The sequence below is a fragment of the Dermacentor andersoni genome, chromosome 3 (assembly GCF_023375885.2).
Source record: "Dermacentor andersoni chromosome 3, qqDerAnde1_hic_scaffold, whole genome shotgun sequence".
In the NCBI taxonomy this organism is placed as follows: Eukaryota; Metazoa; Arthropoda; class Arachnida; order Ixodida; family Ixodidae; genus Dermacentor; species Dermacentor andersoni.
The window spans coordinates 219,562,539-219,588,239 of NC_092816.1; the positions used below are offsets into that span (position 1 = coordinate 219,562,539).

General features: G+C 48.3%; 1 long non-coding RNA gene across 1 annotated transcript in view; it reads left to right on the forward strand.

Annotated features, from left to right (window-relative positions):
* LOC140216656 (uncharacterized) overlaps window positions 1–7,181 on the forward strand; it is a 58,008-nt gene extending 50,827 nt beyond the window's left edge. The window contains exon 3 of the long non-coding RNA XR_011893232.1: window positions 6,927–7,181. This is a non-coding gene — a long non-coding RNA (uncharacterized lncRNA). The remainder of the gene's footprint in view (window positions 1–6,926) is intronic.
* Window positions 7,182–25,701: the final 18,520 nt, after the last annotated feature.

Consider the following 25,701-nt stretch of genomic DNA (forward strand, 5'->3'; position numbering starts at 1 on the left):
GCCCTTGCAGTGCCTCGATTTACCTTGCGTTCCACAACGTTGTGAACGAGAATAAGCCTCATCGCATTTGGTGGAGGTTGCTAAGATCCTTCGCCTCGTCCTGGAGCTCCGCACTCGAACCCTGCCAACAAGATCGCCTTGCACTATGCCTGATCCCGCCACCTCGTTGCCTGCACCACCGGCTGCCACTGTCATCTGCGCCGGCGTCCCTCGTCAACGCGACCCACCCATTTTCAGTGGGACCGCCGAACACGACGTGGAAGACTGGCTCTCATCGTACGAACGTGTAAGTGCCCATAACAAATGGGATGGCCAGTCTAAGCTGACCCACGTGCCGTTCTACCTCGTCGACGTAGCCAAACTTTGGTTCTTCAACCACGAATCAGAATTTACAAGCTGGTCGGCGTTTAAGACTCTGTTTGCTGAAGTGTTTGATCGCCCAGCTGTGCGTAAGCTACGCGCTGAACAGCGTCTACGCCAGCGCGCACAGCAGCTTGAAGAGACATTCCCCAGCTACATCGAGGATGTTCTCGATTTGTGCAAGCGGGTAAATCCCAGCATGCCAGAGGATGACAAGATCAAACACATCCTCAAGGGCATCGAGGACAGCGCATTCCAGATGTTGCTGGCCAAAAGCCCAACTAGCGTATCCGTCCACATTAACCTCTGCCAGAGCTTTGACGAGCTGCGCCGCCAATGTTCCATCGGCCGCCAGAACATTCAGCACGCCGATTCCGTCTCGAGCATCGCGGTTTCTACTGAAATAACGAACTCGACCCTCTCGCGGCATATCAAAGTTTTATCCGTGTAGAGGTCGCCAGGCAGCTCTCGCTGCTGCCTCACAGTGACGCACCTACGGCAGCTTTGCTCCAACGCTGCAGGAAGCCATCCGAAATCAATACCTGAAGCGCTTCCTGCAGCTCCTACAACCCCCCACCCAACCCTATGAGTGTGCCGCTGGCCCATACCAACTTTGCCAATCACCCTACGTCGCTGCCGCTGAGTTATGCAGCCGTGGTTGCATGGCCACCTGCGCAGACAATTTCCTTTTCATCGCCCATGCATCCGGCTTCATTTCCAGTTGCCCGACCGTCACCACACTTTTTTCGTCCCACCGAGACGTGGCGCACTCAAGACAACCGGCCTGTCTGCTTCGCCTGCGGCATTGCTGGCCATGTGGCATGCTTCTGTCGCCGCCGCTTTGACACGCCCAGCTACGCACCAGAATACGCCACCACGCCTCCATTATCACCGCGACGTCTCGACACTGATCGCCGGTAGGAAACTCGGCGTCCCCTTTCCCCTCGTCGGCGTTCGATTTCGCCCCTGCGTCGTCGAGTTCCCACTGTAGATGGAAACTGACTGCTGCAGTTCCTGAGGCAAGAACTGCAAATACATCGACGTTCTCAAGACCTCAATCTTCGCCGCAAAATGTAATTACCGTTTTTGTAGAGGGAGTAGCAGCAGTGGCGCTAGTCGATACTGGAGCAGCCGTTTCCGTCATTCACGAGGGCCTTTGCCGCAAGCTACGAAAAGTGACTACAGCTCGCTCTGGCCTGGTGCTCGCCACTGCCAGTGCGCAGCGAATTCACCCTTCAGCTGTATGCACGGCCCGTGTCGTCATCAACGACGTTCTGTACATAATCGAGTGTTTCGTGCTACCATCGTGCTCTCACGACCTCATCCTTGGTTGGGATTTCCTGTCACGTCATCATACAGTCATTGACTGGTCGCGTGCAGAAGTGTCGCTTTTACCGCTATGTGAATCACTGCCGACCAGCTCTCCTCACTTTGCCGACAAACTCACTGTTGATGCCGACACAACCATACCTCCTGAGTCGTTGATGGCTGTTGTCTTGTCGTCTGATGCCGCATCTGACGCCACCGTAGTGTTCGCGCCGTCCGATGTGTTTGCTCAACGCAAGGGCATTGTTCTTCCGTTTTCCGTGCTTACTGTAACATCTGGGTCAACTGTGATGCTGGTCACCAACTACTACCAGTACCCGATCAGCCTACTGCGTGAAGAGACAGTAGGATACTTCGAAGTGGTCGACTACGTCGACGACCTCGATGTTCCTGCCGACTCCCTCCGTCACGTTGACGCCATCGCTTCGGTGTCCGGCTCATCACCTTCAGTGGGTTTTGACAAGGCCATCAACCCTGCACTTTCCCCATCTCATCGCCGCCAACTTCACAAGTTTCCTTCACAAGTTTGTCTCTTCTTTCTACTGTCATAAGACGTCACTGGGCCGTGCCACCGGTGTTTCTCACATCATCGACACCGGTTCCCACTCCCCCTTGCTATAGCGCCCGTATCGCGTCTCTGCCGAAGAGCGCCGAATCATCACGGAGCAAGTGGACGACATGCTCAAACGTGAAGTCATCCGTCCCTCTCAAAGTCCTTGGTCTTCACCTGTCGTATTGGTGAGGAAAAAAGATGGCTCCATTCGCTTTTGTGTCGACTACAGAAGCCTAAACAAGATAACGAGGAAAGACGTTTATCCTCTGCCTCGAATCGATGACGCTCTCGACTGTTTACAAGGCGCAGAATACTTCAGTTCCTTGGATCTGCGTTCCGGGTACTGGCAAATTCCAATGGCCGAGCCTGACCGTCCGAAAACCGCATTGGTTACACCCGATGGCCTCTACGAGTTTAACGTCATGCCCTTCGGGTTGTGCAATGCGCCTGCTACTTTTGAGCGTATGATCGACACCATCCTTCGTGGGCACAAATCGAAGACCTGTTTATGTTACCTCGACGGCATCGTCGTCTTCTCAACCGATTTTCCGACGCACCTCGCTCGCCTGCATGACATTCTGACCTGTCTTGCCTCTGCCGGTCTGCAGCTTAATCTCAAAAAGTGCCGCTTTGCTGCAAGCAAGCAAACCATATTTGGTCACGTTATCTCGAAAGACGGCGTCGTCCCGGATCCAGACAAGCTTCGCGCTGTTGCAGAGTTCCCAAGGCCCACGTCTATCAACACCCTCAGAAGTTTTATTGGCTTATGTTCTTATTTTCGTCGCTTCGTACGGAATTTCGCATCCATCATGGCGCCTTTGACAAGTTTACTTTCCGCCAGTAACGGCATAGCAGCATGGTCACCTGAATGTGATGCAGCATTTCAGCAGTTGCGCCACTTGTTGACCTCACCACCGATTCTTCGCCACTACGACCCTGATGCTCCCACGGAAGTTCATATTGACACCAGTGGAGTTGTCCTTGGCGCGGCCTTAGCGCAACGGAACGCTGGCTATGATGAATACGTCGTCGCTTATGCGAGCCGCACTCTAAAGAAAGCGGAATTAAATCACTCCGTCACAGAAAAGGAGTGTCTAGCGATCATCTGGGCACTAAGCAAATTTCGCCCATACCTTTACGGCCGTTCTTTCGCCGTTGTTACTGACCACCATGCCCTTTGTTCGCTTTCTTCCTTGAAAGACCCGTCTGGACGCTTGGGGCGTTGGGCGCTTCGCTTGCAAGAGTACGACATCCGCGTCATGTACTGCTCCGGTCGCAAGCACTCCGACGCTGATGCGCTCTCTCGCTCCCCACTGACGCCTGATTTGGCGTCGTTGTCAGCTTCCTCGTCCACCCTGTCACTGTTCACCATCACTGACATGCTCACAGAGCAGCGCAAGGACCCATCCCTTGCAATGTTACTTGAATACCTTGCTGCTCCATCTGATGTCCCTTCGACACGAGCACTGCGTCGCCAAGCAACCCACTTTTCAGTGCGGGACAACATTCTATATCGCCGAAACTACATGCCCGACGGACGCAAATGGCTCCTCGCTATACCTCGTCATATGCGCTCTCACGTCTGCGCGTCTTTTCACGCTGACCCCCTAAGCGCTGATGCCGGCGTCCTCAAAACTTACACAAGGTTGCGTCAGCGCTATTATTGGAGAGGCATGTACAATTTTGTGCAAAAGTACATTCAGTCTTGCACTACATGCCAACGAGGCAAGACACCTGCACAGCATTTCACAGGACCGTTGCAGCCGCTACCATGCCCGTCTCGTCCGTTCAACCGCGTCGGCATCGACCTCTACGGCCTGTTTCCATGCAGCGGGCGTGGAAATCGGTGGATTATTGTCGGCGTAGATCACCTTACTCGCTACGCTGAGACTGCAGCACTGCGAGCAGCGACCGCCCGTGACGTTGGATTTTTCATCCTTCACAATTTTGTTCTTCGCCACGGTGCTCCCCGAGAATTACTGAGTGAGAGGGGCCGTGTCCTCCTGTCGGAGGGCATCCAAGCCCTCCTCGCTGAGTGGAGGATAATTCATCGCAAATCGACCGCGTACCATCCCCAAACCAACAGTCTGACCTAGCGCTTCAATCGCACATTTCGCGACAGGTTGCGGATGTATATTTCATCCGACCACTCCAACTAGGACACCGTACTCCCTTTTGTTACGTTCGCGTACAACACCGCGACGCAAGCGACCACCGGCTTTCCCCCCTTTTTCCTTGTGTATGGCCGTGAGCCTTCATGCCCTTTGGACACCATACTGCCGTACCAACCTGACGCTACAGAGTATACTCCGCTTTCCGAAGTCGCCAAATATGCTGAAGATTGCCGTCAGCTGGCACGTGCCCTGACTAGTGAGACTCAAGAACGTCAAAAGACAACACATGACCGTGCTCATCAACCACCGCACAACTTTGCTCCAGGTTCGCTTGTGTGGCTTTGGATGCCAGCCCACATTCCTGGCCTTTCTTCCAAATTCCTGGCGCGTTATCACGGTCCATACCGTATAATCGAGGCCTCTTCACCGGTCAACTACATCGTCGAGCCACTCACAGTGTCACCAGACCTGCGTCGTCGTGGGCGAGAGACAGTACATGCCAACTGCCTGAAACCGTACTACGACCCGCTCGTCTTCTCCGCGCCCTGAGTCGCCAGGATGGCTACGCTTTGCTCCCGGGGCATTGTAATGAAGCAGACGCGCCCCTGTGTATGTGCCGTCTGAAGAGGAAGACGAAGGGCCATGTCGTGATCTCGAGCGACCCCCGTGCTTCGGACAGCCCTTGCAGTGCCTTGATTTACCTAGCGCTCCACAACGTTGTGGAATTGATTTACATAGTGTTCCACAACGTTGTGGAACGCTACGTAAATCAAGGCACTGAAAGGGCTGTCCGAAGCACGGGGGTAGCTCGAGATCACGGCACGGCCCTTCGTCTTCCTCTTCAGACGGCACATACAAAGGGGCGCGTCTGCTTCATTACAATGTATATATATATATATATATATATATATATATATCTTGCTACATCGGTGAAGGCTTGTTTCATAACTTAATCCTGTTTAAGCTCCGTGCGATATTTAGGACGCTTTTTATGTTTGTCTGTTGAATTTTTTACTTTTTTGGTATAAAACACGATAGGTCAGCCACTTAGTTATAGCCACAATAATAATTATGTGTGTCCGAGTCTGTCTGAGTCAAATTTGTTAGCCTTTGAATAATTCATGAGACTGCAGTGACTCCTCTGACTCCTCCAACTGTGGATTCATTCACCGCGACGATAGCAGTAGATATAATTGGCTAATAATGCTTTCAGCCTTCTCAAGAGCAGCTTCTTTGCTCTGCAACAATCTCTTCATTCACCACAGCACCGGTAGCTGTTGACTCTTAAATACATGCCTCTTCAATACAGTCACTGTAGCACACAGCATGATGCTCAAAATGGAATGCACCAAGTTTGCGTGATAGTGCCGTTGATAGTGCCATCCGCCTCCCAATGCCAAACTGTAGCTGCTCGCCCGCCACCGCCACAAGTAATCGAACTGACAGTTGGACCAGATGGTACTCGACTGCCATGGGTATTTGAACAAAGCGCACAGGCCGACTGCGCGGGTAGCCCACATCCACACTAGCACGAGTAGTTGAACGTGTAGCTTGATCAGGCATAGTAGTGACTAAGCGTAATACGCTGCCCAAATAGTCGGTCTCTATTAGCCGGAAGCAATTGTTTGACTAGGCGTAGTAGTAACTATGAGTATGAATACGGGTTAATTGTTCCTGAGCCAGAAATATTATTTTACAACTACCGGTATTTTGTAAGTGCAAAATGTGTGGGACACCACTAGCTTCCAGGTTTTACTATATATGCACTGCCCACCACGAAGACGCTCGCACCATAAATATGGAGGGCCTTTCAGTCTCCGGTGCCGCACACCACCGACATAGCGCCGCTGTTGTCAGAACAATCGAAGTGGGTCACACGCGATAGCAAAGTGCACAAGGTGTAGCTTAAACCACACTCTGCGACATTCGCGAATAATGTCACCAAGTGTGCCCTCGGTTCTGTCATCAGCAACAATTCAACTTGTTCACTCGTGTTTTCAGCTACGCACTTCGTGTACAGATGCAGCGAGGCTGCCACATTTTGCACTGGTTATAATCATCACTTTTCTAGGTACCCGCCGCCATAACGCAGTGGCTATGACTTTGCGCAGCTCAGCTAGAGGTCATGGCTGCAATCCCGGTCGCGGTGAACGAATTTCAATGGGGGTGACATGCAAAAAACATTCGTGTACCTAAATTTACTTCCAAGTTAATTAACCCCAGGAGAGCAAAATTATTCATATTCAGATCGCGCTTTGGGGAAGTAAAACCCAATAATAATTATTATGCTTAGTTTCAATACATTTGTAGCACACAATTATTGCAATATTTTCTGCAAAAACATCTACATAAGGCGATTCTCCCGACATTTTCTGACATACCGTTTCGACGCCTCCTACACAGGTTCTTTCCAGTTTGTTGTTATTTGAATCATCATGAACATGACACAATTTTATGTGGATCTTTGCAACTCTGATTTCGGGAGGGGGGTGGTAGGGTCAAGGCGTTGACAATAGATAGATGTCTTCTGTTCCTCTGCCGCACCGATATCTTTCTTTTCATATCCCGAACAGAGCTGCTCTACTGCGAGGGCGTTCGTTGCACCCGCCAGTGCGTTCGTGAACATGGCGAGTGGTCAACAGGCTACTGCAAGGGCTCCCGCTGCTTCTGCACCGCCGACCGAGAGTGGCTTCGGAACCTAAGCCGTAGGAGTGTCCCGGAACCACTGCCACAATTCGCTCTCACACAGTGAAGAACGGAAAGATATGCGATACTGCAATCCGCTTCCGAACAGACAATCGTTGGGCATGAACCATTTAAAAAAAGAACACTTGTCCGTTCATTCGTTATTTATGCATCGTGCAATAGAGGAATACCTAATCGAATAGTTGCACCTGACGCTTTGGAATAGCTCATAAACATACAAATGCGCAACAGGAAGAACTCCTTCGCCTTTATCGTTGTTTCAAACATCGTACCATCCGAATTTACTAATATAAATGCGGACAACTGGACGCGATGGCAACCTCTAGAAGCGCCGACGGCGCAATTTTTCTTGTGCCAAAAGTGAGATCACGTGACATCGCGTCGCCTCGGCGATTCAATCCAGCAATTCAGGAGGTTTATTTTATTTTGATTTTTCCCAAACGATGGCCTTTGTCGTTGAACTCTGCTGATTACCGTACTAGAAAAGTACAAAAGAAAAATGCTCGGGACCGTCTAAATTCCTTGTGATATGCTCACGGCAGTATGTGTCCAACAAAGACCGGGACTATTTCATATTTGGGTCGGATTGATCGTTTTGAATCCAGCGACAATGCCTGACCTACCACAACGTAAACTGGTCTGAGAATTTGTCGGCAACCCTGAAGGGTTTGAGATCACTCTTCAAAATCTTGTAATCAGGCAGTTAACTTGCATGAGGTTGTCAGCGATGAAGAGCCAATTGGGCTACCGTTGTTGATAACTCTTGCAGAAGTGAAAACAAAAGAATAATTATTGGCCTCGTTTTTAAATTCTTTTTCATTAGCATTGCATCTGGAGAGAACTTTGACTACTACATTTCAAGTACTTCCAAAAATGCTTCACCGCGCTTTTTTTCCTTCAGGGTCGAAGTAGTAGTAGTAGCAGTACTAGTAATGATGCTAGCAGCACTGGTAATTATTGTTGCCGTTGTCTAAGATTTGTCTTTTGAAATAAAAAATTATGATACATCCGAGATTAGCGTGCAGGTAAAAGAGAAACATGCGAGTTCCGCCGAAAGAAAGCATCAGCTTTGAATGAATATTGAGCGAATTAAATACGGGATCAACGTAGGCTCTCATTCTACAACCTCCACTAATCAACACCCTAGTAGACCGAAGAGCTAGGCCAAATTAACAACTCGAAGCGCGCAAACAGTGAATAGGACAATTCAGTTCTGCGTAAAACAGCGGACAGGAAGTACAAAATTGCTGGCTATCTCGTAATGGAAAGTAGTTGAAAGCATGAAATGAAAGGGCAACTGGCAAAGCAGATTGGTTGGAGTTGATACCAACCACAATCTTAAGATGGGTGTAGTGCATGTTCGCCACGGCCCACCTCACCACACCTCACCGCGCCACGCCATACTGTGCACTAGTCCATTTGGGCACTGCCCAGCTAGCAGAAGAAAACCGGCTTAAGGTGGCACCACAGGCAGTCAAAGACGCCAGGGAGGCAGAGCGCACTGCCCAGCTAGAGAAAAATTGCCTCACGGAGGAGTCACGCAGCATGGCGCCATCTCTTGAGGTGATGCAAAGCCCGCGCCGCGGAACTCACGGACCGCTGGCGGTCAAAGAGAGCACAGACAACCCTGTCTAAGTGCCAGAAGATGACAGTTAAGTGTATTGTGTTGTGGATCTGCTTTTGAACGTCACTATTGGAAATGGTCGATAAAACTTTGGAGTACTAGAAGTTACAGCTTGAGTGATATTGTGAACAAGCATCGGGGACTGACTGACATGGGCACTGTAGCGTATGTAATGTGGTCTTAAAGCAAGGCTTGGGTCCAGAGACTGCATTTTCTTCAGTTTTCGCTGGGTGCCCGGAGGATTTCTTTTTCTTCTCGAAGCCTGCACGGATAACCTCGTTTGAGTGCACGGGTAACGGCTCTAGTGTTTCACTCAAGATGACGTGAAAGTCGTCGACAACGGGATCTATAAGCATACCATGCTTAAAAAAGAAACGTGTATCAGCAGGAAGCTACAAAGCAAACCACTGCGAGTGTCATCGTCATCATTTTACTCAACTGGCGTCTCCTTGCACGTGCGCCGGGAACAAAACATGCAGTTATGTCCGTTTTAACCATGAAATGCTTAAAATTTGTCCATCACGTGAGACACGTGAGAGAAGCTACAAGCGCTCAGCAAAGTGAAGTGAAGGACTGTTGTCCACACATTCATTGAAATCACCCATATACCATACGGAACAACATTCGTTTTAATATAAAAACAAGCTGAAAAATTATTATTATTATTATTTGTTTTGAACACATATACACATATACACAGGTATCAGGAAAGGGAAAGCGAGGAGCAGGCTGGCAACTGCCACCGGAAGGGGCACAACGCCTGCCTACTCTTCTGAAGGGAGGTGACAGCAACACAGAAATGGAAGATATGAAGGAGGGGAGGAAAAAGGAAAGAGGAAAGGAGAGCAACAGGACAAACCTAAAGACCAAAGTAGAACACTGCAACAGGACAAATCTAAAGACTAAAGTAGAACTCTGCAGCCGGAATTAAAGTGACGCCGCGTCGAACAGCCTCCACAATTATTAACGACATCCATGGCTAGTTCGCTATGCGGCTAATTGTATTCTCCATGATGAGACGCCAAGTAAAGCTACACGTAATCCCCGTTTCACCGGTAGTCGGCTCACAATGTACACTATAAGGTGTTTGAACCCGCCACCTCCTATCTTCGAAGGAAGAAGCGTTAGGGTACAGTACTGATCACACACAGTAGCGCCGGTCACTGAAGGACACGCTACTACGGAATGTCGAATGTTCATGCTACAAACGTGAACCTAAGTTAGTTAGTTCTATAAAGCTTAGTAGGGCGCGATGGGCCTGATCACGTTTAGATGCACAGCCACTGGTGTATAAACATTCCTCGAGTGTCGCACATCGCAGGCCAAGGAGATGATAGTTTCTCACTAGCGACATGCGCTGCGCACTGAAAGCGGGACACTCAAATATAAGGTGCTGAAGTGCCTCGTAGCAGCCACAAGACGTACACAATGGACTTTCCGCACGGCCTTGTCTGTATAAACGTTCGTGCACGTTCACGCAACCTACCCTCAGCTAAAGCAGTTGTGCTCTAGCGCGACGAGGCAAGCCTCGACCACGAACACGGGGCGGGAGCGTTCCATTTGCGACGCGCTGATCTGGATGCTGCTTGAGTAGGTGGCGACGAATCAGCAGACGAGCATCATCAAGCTTGCACAAAATTTCTGGGCAGTCACAGTTGTTATGAACGTAACTTGAAGCGAGCCGATCAGCCTCTTCATTTCCGGCGATTCCTATGTGTGAAGGTATCCATTGAGCAACGAGAGATACCCCACGTGATGTAATTTTGCTCGCAGAGTCATTAATACTGCGCACAAGTGGACAATCAAGCTCACTGCGTTGTAACCTGTTAAGGGCAGCACGGGAGTCCGTAAAGATGACAACCTTCGAAGTAATTAATTCCTCTTGCACGTATTTCAGTGCAACATTAATCGCTGCTAGTTCCGCAGTTGTTGACGAAGTTGGATGAGGTATTTGAAAGATACGTCGTACTTGAGTTGAAGGGCAGTAAAAAGCTGCAGAGGCGCCTTGACCGTCGTTGTGTACAGATGCATCTGTGAAAACTTGAAGATAATCTGGAAACTGTTCGAACAAGTGAGACTGAGCCAATTAGAATATTGCCGAAACAGCCATATCAGACTTTTTGTGCATGTCAGGGATTGTGAGGAAAATGGGGAATACGTGTTTCGTGATACCTTTTGCAGGCGGAAACGTATCTCAAGCAGCATGTTCCTAAATGGTAGTGATATCCATAAATAATGCCGCCATTTTTCCCATGCGAGATAATGGGCGGTGAATCAGACGACCAAGGAGCGATTGACCATTCGATGCGCGGTGCAGACGCTCAATATGATATAGAGCTCTCTGATCTGCTTGCAGCCTCAGGGGTAACTGATGCGTTTCAGTAAGTAATGCAATAGATTGCGCCTCACGAGGTAATCCAAGCATTAGTCGAAGGGCAATGCGATGATCTCGCTCCAGTTGGGCCATCAAACTAGGTGGTGTGTTCAAAATTGGTAATGCGTACAGCATGCCTGAGAGTACAGATGACTGGTACACCTGAAGAACCGTTGTTTGGTCGCAACCAGCACGTCGAGCACTCAAGGCGGCCACATCCTTAAGAAGGAAGTGTGATTTGCGTCGTACAGATTTAACGGCAGGACGCCAAGAGATGCGATCATCTACAATTAACCCCAAATAACGGTGTTGTCGCACCCAGTTTATAGGCGTTTCGTCAAGATACAGTCGGCTCATTGTTCGACGAGCGCGTTGTTTAGGGTGATATGCTATTGCAGCCGACTTAGCAGGTGATATGAGCAGGCCAACTTCACCCAAGTACTCCGAAGTAGCGTTGAGAGCTCTTTGCAAGCTTGCACGAAGCCGCGGACTAAGGTGCGAATGGCCGCTTATCCACAGAGCAATGCCATCTGCATAGACAGCTATGCTCACATGGAAGTCAGTGTCTCGAGGCAAACGACTTGGAAGCGCGGCGAGTACCGCGTAAAACAAAAGCGGCGATAATACGCTGCACTGTGGAGCACCGCACTTCACATTTCGGTATTCACTAGTTACTCCTCCGACACGCACTTTCATCCGGCGCTCCGATAGAAAATATGCACAAACTGGAGCAGACGACCCGAAATTCCCGCGGCTGCAGGAGCGAAAATAATCGCCTTATGTGGAACTGAATCGAAAGCTTGCTGTATGTTTAGGGAGAGCATGTAGGCGGAATGCTTGTTTTCTTTAGCAAATTCGAGTGCTGAGACAAGGTCTGATATGCTGTCCAGAGCCGAACGGCGGCGACGAAAGCCACTCATGACATCAGGGAAAAAATTCAGCTCCTCTAGCCTGACATCTAAGCGAAACAAGACCATTCGCTCCATTAACTTGATGATCTTTGAAGTTAGGGATATTGGTCGGTAGGACTTGAGGTGCCTTGCCGGACGCCCGGGCTTTCAAATTGGTATTACCACGGACGATTTCCACTCAGCAGGGATTATACCGGTTCTCCCTATTTCATTATACTCGTTCAATATACGGTCATGGAAACTCTTATCAACGTTCCGCAATGCTTGGTACGTAACAGCATCTGCGCCTGGAGCAGTGCGGCGTTTGGAGAGGCTCAGCGCGTGTCGCAGCTCCTCCAGAGTGAAAAATGCCTCGTCCATCTGGCAAGCTGGACCGTGGGAAGCGGTTACGGTGCTGTGACTTGTCAAAAAAGGAAAGTCGCTAATTGTGGTGTCACTGGATGCAGGAGAGACGAAAATGTCTGCAAATGACTCTGCTATTACTTTTGGTGACTGGCCAGTCGCTATGTTCAATGTAGCCGTAGGATTCTTGCAGATTTCAGGAGTGCGGAGAGCCTTCAGTATGCGTCTACATTTCCAATACCACTTCCAGTATGCAACGAACTACACAAAGCTTCCCAGCTCTTGCGACGAAGCTCTTTTGTATGCCGCCGTATGGCTGCATCAACGCGATTGTACATAGTCCAGTCGGTGCGTCGTTTAGAGCGCTGTGCCCGTCTATAAGCGCGCCGTCGACATGCGCGGAGCCGCAAAAGCTTTAGATCGGGATTTGGTTTGCCGATATTCCGTCTTCGTTCTACTGTAGCTTTTTGTAAGCACTCACTCATAAGTTTAAATAGGCTGTCTTGAGATGGTGCCTCTGAGATCAGCTGTCGGAACTTGTCCCAGTTAGTAACTGTATAAACGACATCCTGGCGACCCGCAGTATGTGTTGGTGTTAACCAAATGGGTAGGTGATCTGAGCCCCACGGGTCGGGTTCACATGACCAGGCTAAGCACACATCTCTCGTTGTTATCGCAAGGTCTATAGTCGAATGCTCCTTTCCTCTACCAATAAATGTAGATGAACCGTCATTCAGTATTTGGAGATCGTTCTTGATAATGAACTCGTTAATCTCTGCCCCACGATTGTCTTGGGGACGGCTACACCCTCGTGGATGGTGGGCATTAAAGTCTCCGCATAACACAAACGATGCACCACACCGAGACACTAAGCACTCAAGTAGCGAGGTATCGGAAGGACGTGTAGGCCTGTTGTATATGCTTGCTTCCGTCGTACACACACCTCTGAGGCTCACCGTAACAGCTACACACTCAAACTCTTCGTCACAGATGCCGTCTGTGTCAATAACCGCGAAGTCCAAGTCAGCACGAACGTACACTGATGCTTTTGAAGCATTACGCGTATGCGCCGCCTCCACACACTGGAAAGAGCCACAAGCCGGTTCCGCGCATCGAGTGTTACTGTGGACACCCACGAAGCCTGGCAATTGATATTCGTCTTTCCTTACGTTAGTTTCCTGAAGCGCTATAGCGTCTGGTGGAGTCTTTATAGCGACTAGTCGAAGGGCTAAATCAGCGTGCCGCGGTCGCATCGACCTGACATTCCACTGCAGCACAAAGGGGCGAGGCTGCGGACAACTGTTCGAATTGTTTCCGGTAAAACGTCTAGCGAAGGCCGTCGAGGACAGGAACGAGTACCTCCAAAAGTTGCTCTCCTGCTGACGCTGCTGGTGTCTGGGGACCGGCGATTAGAGATCTGATGACGTTGACAAACATCTTTAGAAGATTGACAAGTTGCACATCGTCGTTGGCTGATACCGGTTTAAGTACTGTGTTGCAGTGCTTTCCACCGTGGTCGAAGTCTTTGTAGATACTTGTTCCGGCGTTGTTGATGGAAGCGCTGGCCACGATGTGTCTGCGAGGCAGAAGGTCCGCCCGCCTACTTTCTGATGTGTTGTTTCTTTGTCGCTCTTTGAACGCGCTGCTTTTCCAGTCGCTGGGGCAGCACTACGGCGATGGGAGCTCTCATCTCCTGCTGCCTTCTTTATGGCTTTTTCTTTTAGTGCCTTTAGTTCATTCTTCAATGAGGGACATCCTTTATCCGTTGCCAAATGTTCACCATTACAGTTAGGGCACCGATATGCCTGACTTTCACAGGAATCTACCTGGTGATTCCCACCGCATTTGGCACAGACCAGATCTCTGGTGCAAAAGCCCTGAACATGACCAATCTTGAAACATTTATGGCATTGCAAAGGCCGTGGTACGAAAGGTCGAACAGGATAGCGCAAAAGTCCAGCCTTTATATGACTAGGCAGCTTTCCAGAGGCGAAAAGTATCTTCATGCACTTTGACGTGCCCAGCCTTCGAACGCTAATTATTTTGCATGGTGGCGTGCAAACGATCATGTTCTTAAAAACGTCGTCTTTCAGATCCAAGTCCACATCAGATACGACACCAACCACTACATTTGCACCCTGTGGTATGTAGGGACGTGTGTGGACCCCACAGATTTCAGACAAACCAAGTAGAGTTTGCACCATCTTATCGTCAGTCGTGTCAACGGCAATGACATTTTTCCAGGGGTTCACCCGAACCTCTTGGATTATTCCAGGGGCAAGTTTGAAGAAGAAATCATTAAGTTTCTGTCGAGAGATAGCATTCAGGCTTACCATCGCGTCGATGGGAATGAAAGCTACTGTCGTAGTCTTGATGGTGCTGTATATGATAGTCCCTCCACTTGAGGACGACGCCGGAGACGTCCGTCGTGGGCGGCGGTGCTTGACAGGTATGAAAGCATCCGAATCTTGCGATCTTGGGTCAGCTCGGAATCAGTAGCGTCGGACCCTACTGCCGAACTGAGCCGTTTCCGAGCCGCGGGCGGTCTATGCTGACCGCCAGACGCGTCCAAGACCATATCTTCCATGGCATGCTCCGCGGGGAGGATCTCCCAGCAGAGTAGAAGACTTCATGGTTCAGCACAAACGTCGTCGCCTATTGCTGATGCACGAAAATAATATAAACAAGGAAAAACTGCAGCACCAGAAGAAAACCAGCAACCGAGCACAGTAACTTCGTCGTCGTCCACCTAGTATCGCAACCATCAATAAAGCATGGCATACCCCCCTCGGCAAATCTAGTGGCGGTTAACACCAAAGGCCGTGGGTTCGACTCCCACCAAAGGTCGAGGGTTTCAATGCCTTACTTAACTTTATAATAATTAAATGTGGCTAATTAACTTCACCTTAAAGGCAACGGTCGTGGATTCTAGTGGCCTAGTGAACTCCTTTTTAAACCTGCTTTATCACGAACCTGGCAACGTTTAACGCTAGAACGTTATCTAGTGAGGCGAGTCTAGCAGTGCTATTGGAGGAATTAGAGGGCAGTAAATGGGATATAATAGGGCTCAGTGAAGTTAGGAGGCCAAAAGAAGCATTTACAGTGCTAAAAGCGGGCGCGTCCTGTGCTGCCGGGGCTTAGCAGAGAGACGAGAACTAGGAGTCGGATTCCTGATTAATAAGAACATAGCTGGTAACATACAGGAATTCTATAGCATTAGCGAGAGGGTGGTATGTCTTGTTGTGAAACTTAATAAGAGGTACAAAATGAAGGTTGTACAGGTCTACGCCCCTACATCTAGTCATGATGACCAGGAAGTCGAAAGCTTCTATGAAGACGTGGAATCGGCGATGGGTAAAGTCAAAACAAAATACAGTAGACTGATGGGCGATTTCAATGCCAGGTAGGCAAGAAGCAGGCCGGAGACAAGTCAGTGGGGGAATATGGCATATGCTCTAGGAATAGCAGAGGAGAATTATTAGTAGAGTTTGCAGAACAGAATAATATGCGGATAATGAATACCTTTTTCCGCAAGCGGGTTAGCCGAAAGTGGACGTGGAGGAGCCCGAATGGTCCGACTAGAAATGAAATCGACTTCATACTCTGCGTGAACCCTGGCATCTTACAAGATGTAGACGGGCTCGGCAAGGTGCGCTGCAGTGACAGTGATGGTAAGAACTCGAATTAGCCTTGACTTGAGGAGGGAACGGAACAAACTGGTACATAAGAAGTCAATCAATGAGTTAGCGGTAAGAGGGAAACTAGAGGAATTCCGTATCAAGCTACACAACAGGTATTCGGCTTTAACCCAGGAAGAGGACCATAGTGTTGAAGCAATGAACGACAATCTTATGGGCATCATTAAGAAGTACGCTATAGAAGTCGGTGGTAACGCCGTTAAACAGCAAACCAGTAAGCTATCGCAGGAGACGAAAGATCTGATCAAGAAACACCAATCTATGAAGGCCTCTAACCCTACAGCTAGAATAGAACTGGCAGAACTTTCTAAGTTAATCAGCAAGCGTAAGACAGCGGACATAAGGAACTATAATATGGAGAGAATTGAACAGGCTCTCAGGAACGGAGGAAGCCTAAAAGCAGTGAAGAAGAAACTAGGAATAGGCAAGAATCAGATGTGTGCGTTAAGAGACAAAGCCCGCAATATCGTTATTAATATGGATGAGACAGTTCAAGTGGCTGAAGAGTTTTATAGAGATTGATACAGTACCAGTAACATCAACGACGATAAGGTGAGAGAGAATAGTCTAGAGGAACTTGAAATCCCACAAGTAACACCGGAAGAGGTAAAGAACGCCTTGGGAGCTATGCAAAGGGGGAAGGCAGCTGGGGAGGATCAGGTAGCAGCAGATTTGTTGAAGGATGGTGGGAACACTGTCCTAGAAAGATTGGCCGCCCTATACACACTATGCCTCATGACCTCGAACGTACCGGAATCTTGGAAGAACGCTAACCTAATCCTAATCCATAAGAAAGGGGACGCCAAAGACTTGAAAAATTACAGACCGAACAGCTTACTGTCCGTTCCCTACAAAGTGTTTACTAAGGTAATCGCAAATAGAATCAGGAATACCTTAGACTGCTGTCAACCAAAGGACCAGGCAGGATTCCGTAAAGGCTACTCAAGAATAGACCATATTCATACTATCAATCAGGTGATAGAGAAATGTGCAGAATATAGTGAACCCTTATATATAGCCTTCATTGATTACGAAAAAGCATTTGATTCAGTCGAAACCTCAGCAGTCATGAAAGCACTACGGAATCAGGGTGTAGATGAGCCATATGTAATGATACTGGAAGATATCTATAGCGGTTCCACAGCCACCGTAATCCTCCACAAAGAAAGCAAGAAAATCCCAATAAAGAAAGGCGTCAGACAGGGATATACGATATCTCCAATGCTATTCACAGCATGTTTACAGGAGGTATTCAGAGACCTGGAGTGGGAAGAATTGGGGATAAAAGTTGATGGAGAATACCTTAGAAACTTGCGATTCGCTGATGATATTGCCTTGCTTAGTAACTCAGGAGACCAATTGCAATGCATGCTCACTGACCTGGAGAGGCAAAGCAGAAGGGTGGGTCTGAAAATTAATGTACAGAAAACTAAAGTAATGTTTAACAGTCTCGGAAGAGAACAGCAGTTTACGATAGGTAGCGAGGCACTGGAAGTGGTAAGGGAATACATCTACTTAGGGCAGGTAGTGACCACGGATCCGGATCATGAGACTGAAATAACCAGAAGAATAAGAATGGGCTGGGGTGCGTTTGGCAGGCATTCTCAAATCATGAACAGCAGGTTGCCACTGTCCCTCAAGAGGAAAGTGTATAACAGCTGTGTCTTACCAGTACTCACCTACGGGGCAGAAACCTGGAGGCTTACGAAAAGGGTTCTGCTGAAATTGAGGACGACGCAACGAGCTATGGAAAGAAGAATGATAGGTGTAACGTTAAGGGATAAGAAAAGAGCAGATTGGGTGAGGGAACAAACGCGGGTAAATGACATCTTAGTTGAAATCAAAAAAAACAAATGGGCATGGGCCGGACATGTAATGAGGAGGGAAGACAACCGATGGTCATTAAGGGTTACGGACTGGATTCCAAGGAAAGGGAAGCGTAGTAGGGGGCGGCAGAAAGTTAGGTGGGCGGATGACATTAAGACGTTTGCAGAGACAACATGGCCACAATTAGTACATGACCGGGGTAGTTGGAGAAGTATGGGAGAGGCCTTTGCCTTGCAGTGGGCGTAGCTAGGCTGATGATGATGATAATAATGATGATCATGTTCGCTATCGAACATGATAAGCGAACGACCGATTAGGACTGAGCTTAAACAGCGAGAATAAAACAAGGACACAAGAAAACAAATACCACAGACAAGTGCTGACTGCCAACTGGAAGTTTGTTTGACATTCACCAGCCATCTATGCCTTATTCAGCATAGGCCTGCGCACATCTAGTCGCAAAAATATCTGCAAATCACCAACATCATAATCGTTCATCCAAGAACGCAATTTCTTTTCCCGACAGGGCAAGAGAGGGAGTGCTCACACATTTATCTCCTTCCTTTCTAATGTGATAAGCCTCTACTATTTCCCTTGCCCTCTTACGTTTTCCTTTCCCGGTGAATTTCGTTTTTTTCAAATATGGGAGTGGAGTGACACTTCTTACAGTGTCCTGCTAATGACTCATATAGTCATTAGTTAGGTTATTGCTGTGTTGACGAGCTGTTTCATTGAAACACTGTCCCGTTTGACATATATAAGTTTTTCCACAGCTGAGCGGTATCTGATAGATAACGTTGCGCCTGCACTCAGTGAAACGGGATTTATGTTTTGTGATGCACAGGGGCCTTTCGCGCTTTTTCATACGATTACATATCGAGGACAGCTTACATGGGGCACTGAAAAGCAAATTAATGTTAACTCTATCGGAAAGTTTCTTTAGATTGTGTGACTTGTTTAAGTATTTCACCACGTGCGCTTGTCTCTTGTTTTTATTCTTTTATTTTTGGGTAATGTCGGAACTTTTCTTTTTCTACAAGATGGCTTCACATACAGAAGTGATCACAGAACTGGGAAAGCCTGCGTTCTGTAATCGCGCTATCTGATTTAAAAAGGTTTGATTGCACTCATGCTCACACGACTTACTAAGTGCTGCCTTAATGCACGTGGTTGCTATGCCTCTCTTAATCAATTTAGAGTGTGCGCTGTCATAGCGCAACAAGGTTTTCTTAGATCTGGGGATGATAACCTAGTTGGGCTACGACAGCGCACACTCTAAATTGATTAAGAGAGGCATAGCAACCACATGCATTAAGGCGGAATTTAGTAAGTCGTGTTAGCACGAGCGCAATAACGTTTTTTTTTAATCAGATAGCGCGATTACAGAACGCAAGCCTTCCGAGTTCTGTGATACTGGGAATACTGTGATATGAGAATACTGTGTGTGGGAATTCTGGGATACTGATACTGGGATACTGGCAGTTCTGCGATACGTTTATATTGGCTGGATCAAGCTCAACAGCTTTGATAATGACATCGGGCTGCGTGAAGATGAGTAAGAGGCACAATGCTTACGCATACTTTCGCATGCTTACTTACGCATGCTTACGTGGCGCATGCTTAAGCATGCTTACGTAAGCATACTTACGCATGCTTACGCAACTACCATTCGAATTTATGCATCATTTTTCTTCTTACCGCTTCCATGTTCTTCGTCTTACGTGCTGCCATGCACTTAACATTTGTCCGAGGAAGAGGGTGCCACTAGTTTGAGTATGAGGGGAGAATGTGCAAAGCTAGCTGCTACATACTTTCAGTGACTATGTGTATTACCTGCCGCTTCAATTTCTTGCGTGCCGAACAGCCTAGTATTCTGATGAATTTGAATCTTTTGAAATTTCGTTTCAAGCTTATTACCGTCCACTCGTGTAAGATAACTCTGTTACTTGGTCGAATGAGCTTCGTTCTGTTTGTCTTGCCAAAAGCACCTCCTTGTTGTGACACTCGCAGGCCATATTGTTGATTTCACCTGGCGGCTTTCTTTTTGATAGCACATATGTCATCTTCGTTATCTTTCTTGTTGCGGTGGAAATACATTTTGGCAACGTCAACAATTTGAAACGCGCTTATAAGTGCGCAGTCACTAGCGCAGTGGTTCAACGTATGCTCTTGGCAGGCACGAGCAGAAACCAAAAGGGAAACAAAAAAAGCAAGAACTTGGCCGTTCGCCGTTTATTGTAATATTTTGTGGCTTCTAGATTAAAGGCACGGATCATCGATTTAGACGAAATCTAATTAGCGTAGCACATTCCTAGGCTGCGTGATACTGTGTACATGATGGTTCAGGGAAATCCCTGTTATTTCGTACATAGCAACACCACTTTCCTAAAGCTTGGCACAAGCTTTGTGTGTATAGGTTTGTTGCCGGCAAACGAAAAAGTACTTAGACGCACCACTGGAGTTGTCTAAGTATGCGTGAGCATACCCCCCAATTTCGAGTTGGACCGCCCCAAAATTTCAGTTTGCCGAACCCTAATATAGGCTTCCCCACGGAATTTCTGGGGAGCCCTGTGTAATCCCGTGGGTATGCATAAATCTGATGATTTGGATGTCCTTTATATCAATGTTATAGTTCTTCGGTTTCAATTGTTCCTTATCACTTATACAGCTACCAGTTATCTACATTTGTACTACTATAAAAATTAAATCCTTTAGCTTGGCAAATTAGCATTACTTGGCAGATACAATTCATTACAGGTTTCGCGGGACAGATTTTCATGGGTTTTCGCCCGAGAATGCTTACTCATTAGTACTGTGTTTCCGATTAATGTGAATGTAACCAGTTCAAAATAGTTTGAACTTCTCTTCTGTCCCAATATATTTGCTGCATGTGGGAGTTTTTTTTTTTTTGATACCTTTAGCAAACACCGAGGCGAAGTCATCGAATTGGACAAAAAGGTTGGCCTGCACCTGCCTGAGCAGCTACACTACGCAGTCTATCGTCGCACTGCCTAATCCTCGGAGAAGTTATGGAAGCACAAAAGATTCAGACATCCCCTTCCCGGTGATTAGGCCAGAGCGCAAACTTCATCCGGTCGTCGTAGGGAGCGAAGGAAATGGCGCCGCCGGCAAACAAGAGCTACTTCGCTGCTCCGGTAAACAAAGCTACCTCCCATCGGCGACAACTTCCCATGGTAACAACCATCCAGCAAACCTCAGCGCTTCGTTTGGGACCGGGAGATTGCTAGGACCCCATAAGCAGAATTATCTGTCATCTTCCGATTCGCTCCTGACGCTAATGAGCTCGCGAAAGCGACATGTTTCGGCCACGCGTCTTTTTGTTGTGTTTTTTTCGCGCTTGAGCTTTTTTATAGCTTTCTGGAAGCGCTAAACATCACCGATTAACCTGGCAGGAACAAAGCTGTGCCGAAATTGCAGGACTGTCTCTTACACAGGGAAGCCCTACAGCTTCTTGCGTTCCGCGTTCAGTCACACATAGATACTATCAGCAAAAGTGCATCGTCAGCTGTAATTGCTCTTCGTCTCATTAAATGATTAGAATATGGCATTAAAGCGAATCCAGAACACGCAGTTTCACATGCTTATCACGTCCAAATGAGGCGTATGGGTACCTGCAACCGATACCAGGTCGTCCTTGGATCTTGTCAAACTTATAGGGGATATTATTAGCCATCCAGGTTCCACACCCTCTACGAAAAATCACTTAGTCTATACCGCTTAGGATTCACTACATCCTGGGAAAAATCACATTAAAATGGGGACTTTAATAATTTATTTTTACATTGCCGCTTCCTTGCAGATATTTTATTTTTACGACAGCGTAAGAAAACAACTTAATCTAGTGCGTAAGAATCGCTTATATTTTGTCTAGAAATACTTTCATCTTCATCCATAATATTGTTGCAGGAAGAAAGTAGGCCCACGAGTGTAAAATAATGTATATTTACAATTGAGGTATATGGCGTTCAGGAAACTGCCAAACTTCGTCTTCCTCTAGTCTAATTCAACTTCTTCCTTCCCTTCACCGTAACATCACCTTCCGGGCGGAGTAGCTCCGTCCCGATGCAAGTATAGAGCCTCACTTACTGGGGGGACATAGGGCTTGAGCCTGACGACGTGAACAACATCGCTGGTGACGTTGGGAGGCACTGAAGGCTGACGGACTGGGGCGATCTTGAACGTCACGTCGCACACTTGGCGTAAGATCTGGTACGGAGCAAAATAACGGGAAAGTAGTTTTTCCGACAAGCCGACGCGACGTGAAGGCATCCAGAGAAGGACAAGAGAACCAGGTGAAAAATGGGAGTCTCGCTGCCGAAGGTCGTAGCGTCGCTTTTGAGAAGCTTTCGAGACTGTGAGGCGATGACGGGCGACTTCTCGGGCCTGGGCGGCTAAGTCAATAGCATCGTGAGCATAAACAGTGCTGGGTGATTGTACTGCGGAAGGTAGCAAAGTGTCAAAGGGCAACGTGGAGTCGCGGCCATAGAACAGGTAAAATGGTGAAAATCCGGCAGCGTCGTGACGGGACGAGTTGTATGCGAAAGTGATGTATGGTAAAGCGACGTCCCAGTCGCGGTGATCGTCGGAAACGTGCACGGCTAGCATTTCAGTTAGCGTGTGGTTGAGTCGCTCGGTGAGGCCGTTCGTTTGAGGGTGGTACGCGGTAGAAATCTGGTGTTCTGTAGAATAGGAGCGGAGCAGATCGTCGACGACCTTCGATAGAAAGTAGCGGCCGCGATCCGTCAGCAACTGGTGAGGGGCGCCGTGGTGTAGGATGAAGTCGTATAGTAAAAAGTCGGCGACATCCGTAGCGCAGCTGGTTGGTAGCGCTCGTGCGATGGCATATCTCGTGGCATAATCTGTTGCTAGAGCAATCCATTTGTTTCCTTTCATGGAAGTTGGAAAGGGGCCAAGGAGGTCTAGGCCCACACGGAAGAAGGGCTCTGTAGGGATATCAATTGGTTGCAGCAAACGAGCTGGAGGTATAGCAGGCGTCTTCCGGCGCTGACACAGGTCGCAAGAAGCGACATAACAGCGCACACAGCGATAAATGTCGGGCCAGAAGAAGCGGTGCCGCAGGCGGTCGTATGTACGAGTGATGGCCAGATGTCCAGCTGTAGGAGCGTGGTGAAGTTGCTGGAGCATGGCGAGTCGAAGGTGCTTGGGAATGACTAGGCGGAGCTCCGGGCCGTCAGGACGAACGCTACGACGATATAAAGTTCCATCGCGCAAGGTGAACATCCGGAGGGACGGGTCATTGGGCGAGGAGCTTAGGCGTTCCATAAGTGTTCGAAGAACAGGATCTTTGCGCTGCTCGTTACCAATATGGAGGAAGCAGGAGAGGGATAGAACACTGATGTCCGAGTCTGCATCGGTATCGTCCGATTGATCCACGGGATTGCGGGACAGGCAGTCAGCGTCTTTATGCAGGCGCCCAGACTTATACATAATAAAATATGTATATTCTTGTAGACGCAGTTCGCAACGTGCAAGTCGTCCAGTTGGGTCCTTCAAAGAGGAGAGCCAGCAGAGGGCGTGATGAACGGTTACGACGCAGAAGCTCCGACCGAAAAGGTACGGCCGCAATTTCGCGACCGCCCATACGAGCGCGAGAAATTCTCTCTCAGTAATGGAGTAATTTCGCGCGCGCGTGGAAAGAAGGCGGCTAGCGTAAGCGATGACATGGTCTTGGCCCTGTTAACGCCGAGCGAGGACAGCGCCGATGCCATGACCACTCGCGTCAGTTCGTACTTAAGTGGGCGCAGATGGATTAAAGTGTGACAGAATTGGGGAAGTTGTAAGCCGCTCAATCAGGGCTGAGAAGGCTTTCTCCTGCAGTGGTCCCCAAGAGAAAGAGACGTCTTTCTTAAGAAGGTCAGTGAGAGGGTGAGCGATGTCGGCAAAATTTTTCACAAATCGCCGGAAATAAGAGTATAAGCCCTGAAAACTACGGACATCGTTTGTTGAACGAGGTACAGGAAAATTTCGCACGGCGTGAACTTTCTGTGGATCAGGTTGGATTCCGGCGGGCGTTTACGAAATGGCCGAGGTTGTTAATTTCACGGCCACCGAAATGGCACTTGGAGGAGTTTAGCTGAATGCCAGCCCTGCGAAACACGGAGAGTATGATTATGAGGCGCCGCAGATGGCTCTCAAAGTTCGGCGAAAACACAATCACATCGTCGAGGTAACAGAGGCATGTAGACCACTTCAAGCCGCACAAGAGAGAGTCCATCATGCGCTCGAATGCAGCTGGCGCATTGCACAAAACAAAGGGCATGACTTTAAATTGATACAGACCATCCGGTGTGACGAAGGCGGTTTTCTCGCGGTCCATCTCATCGACGCTAATCTGCCAATAGCCGGAGCGGAGGTCTATTGATGAAAAGTATTGGGATCCGTGAAGGCACTCAAGAGCGTCATCAATGCGAGGCAGGGGATAAACATCCTTCTTTGTTATGCTGTTGAGGTGACGGTAGTCAACGCAGAAGCGCCACGAGTTGTCTTTTTTCTTTACTAAGAAAACCGGCGATGCCCACGGGCTACTGCAAAGTTCAATGATGTCCTTGTACATCATCCTGTCTACCTTTTTCTTATGATGGCCCTTTCTGTTGCGGAGACATTATATGGCCGCCTATGAATGGGGCTGGTGTCACCGGTGTTGATGCTATGCGTGACAACAGATATCTCGCCAGGTAAACGGTCGTCCAAATCAAAGATGTCTCGATAAAATGACAGGAGGTGACGAAGAGCTGCTGTTTGCTCGGAAGGAAGGTCATGGGTGATCAACTTAGAAACATCGTCTGCAGGCGTCGAGTACGGAGGAGTGGGAGACAAACGTACGTTGGTACTCAGGAAGGATTCAGAGGTCAAAGAAGAAACCTCAAATACTTCCAAAGGACTGATATGCGCTATGGCAATACCGTGTGGCAGCACATGCGACGAAAATGCAAAAATGAGGATGGGCACCCGAGTGCAGTTTTCGCGGATATGGATTACGGTGCTCGGTAGGGCAATATTGCGCGACTAAAGCACATCAGTAAGCGGCGACACGACGTACTCGCCATCAGGTACGGGGGGACAGGGCGTCAGGAGGACATTTGTAGCCGCTTGTGGAGACAGCCTTGCAAACTAGGCAGACCATAAGCGGTGTGAAGCACAAGTTGTTGCGTCGGCAGGAAGCGGCAGATCCAACTGTACAACACCTGCGGAGCAGTCAATTTGGGCAGAGTGCTTTGAAAGGAAGTCGAGGCCGAGAATTAGGTCGTGCTGACAGTGTTCAAGGACGATAAATAGAACAACGGTATAATGGCCCCCGATGGTCACACGTGCTGTGTACATTCCAAGGACAGGTGAAGTACTCCCAATGGCCTAGTAGGCACAACAGAAAGAAGTGGTGAAAATATAGAACATTTGCAGTACAATACAAGAATAGAAAATTAAACTATAAGGCACTTTGAACAGCGATCTTGAATTAGTGCTGTCACAAATTGAGACTGTGGAGGCGAGAAGACCATTCAGTGGCTGTTCTTTGTAGAAAGGAAGAATGGCACATCACTTCTGTGTTGATGGTTGATGCGAGACGAGATGTAACTTGGTGTGGTAAAAATGTAAAAAGAGAAGGGTTAAAGTAGCATATTCTATGAAAAAGACAGAGACGAAAGTACTTGCGACGTAACCAAAGGTAAGGTAGACCTAGTGCTATTTTCATCGACGGGACGCTAGAATGACGTGAATAATTGGTGAGAATAAAACATGCGGTGCAGTTCTAAATGCTTTCAAGGGAAATAGCAAGACTGGCATGAGCAGGGACCCATATGGATTGTTGTTGCGGATAACGCTAGC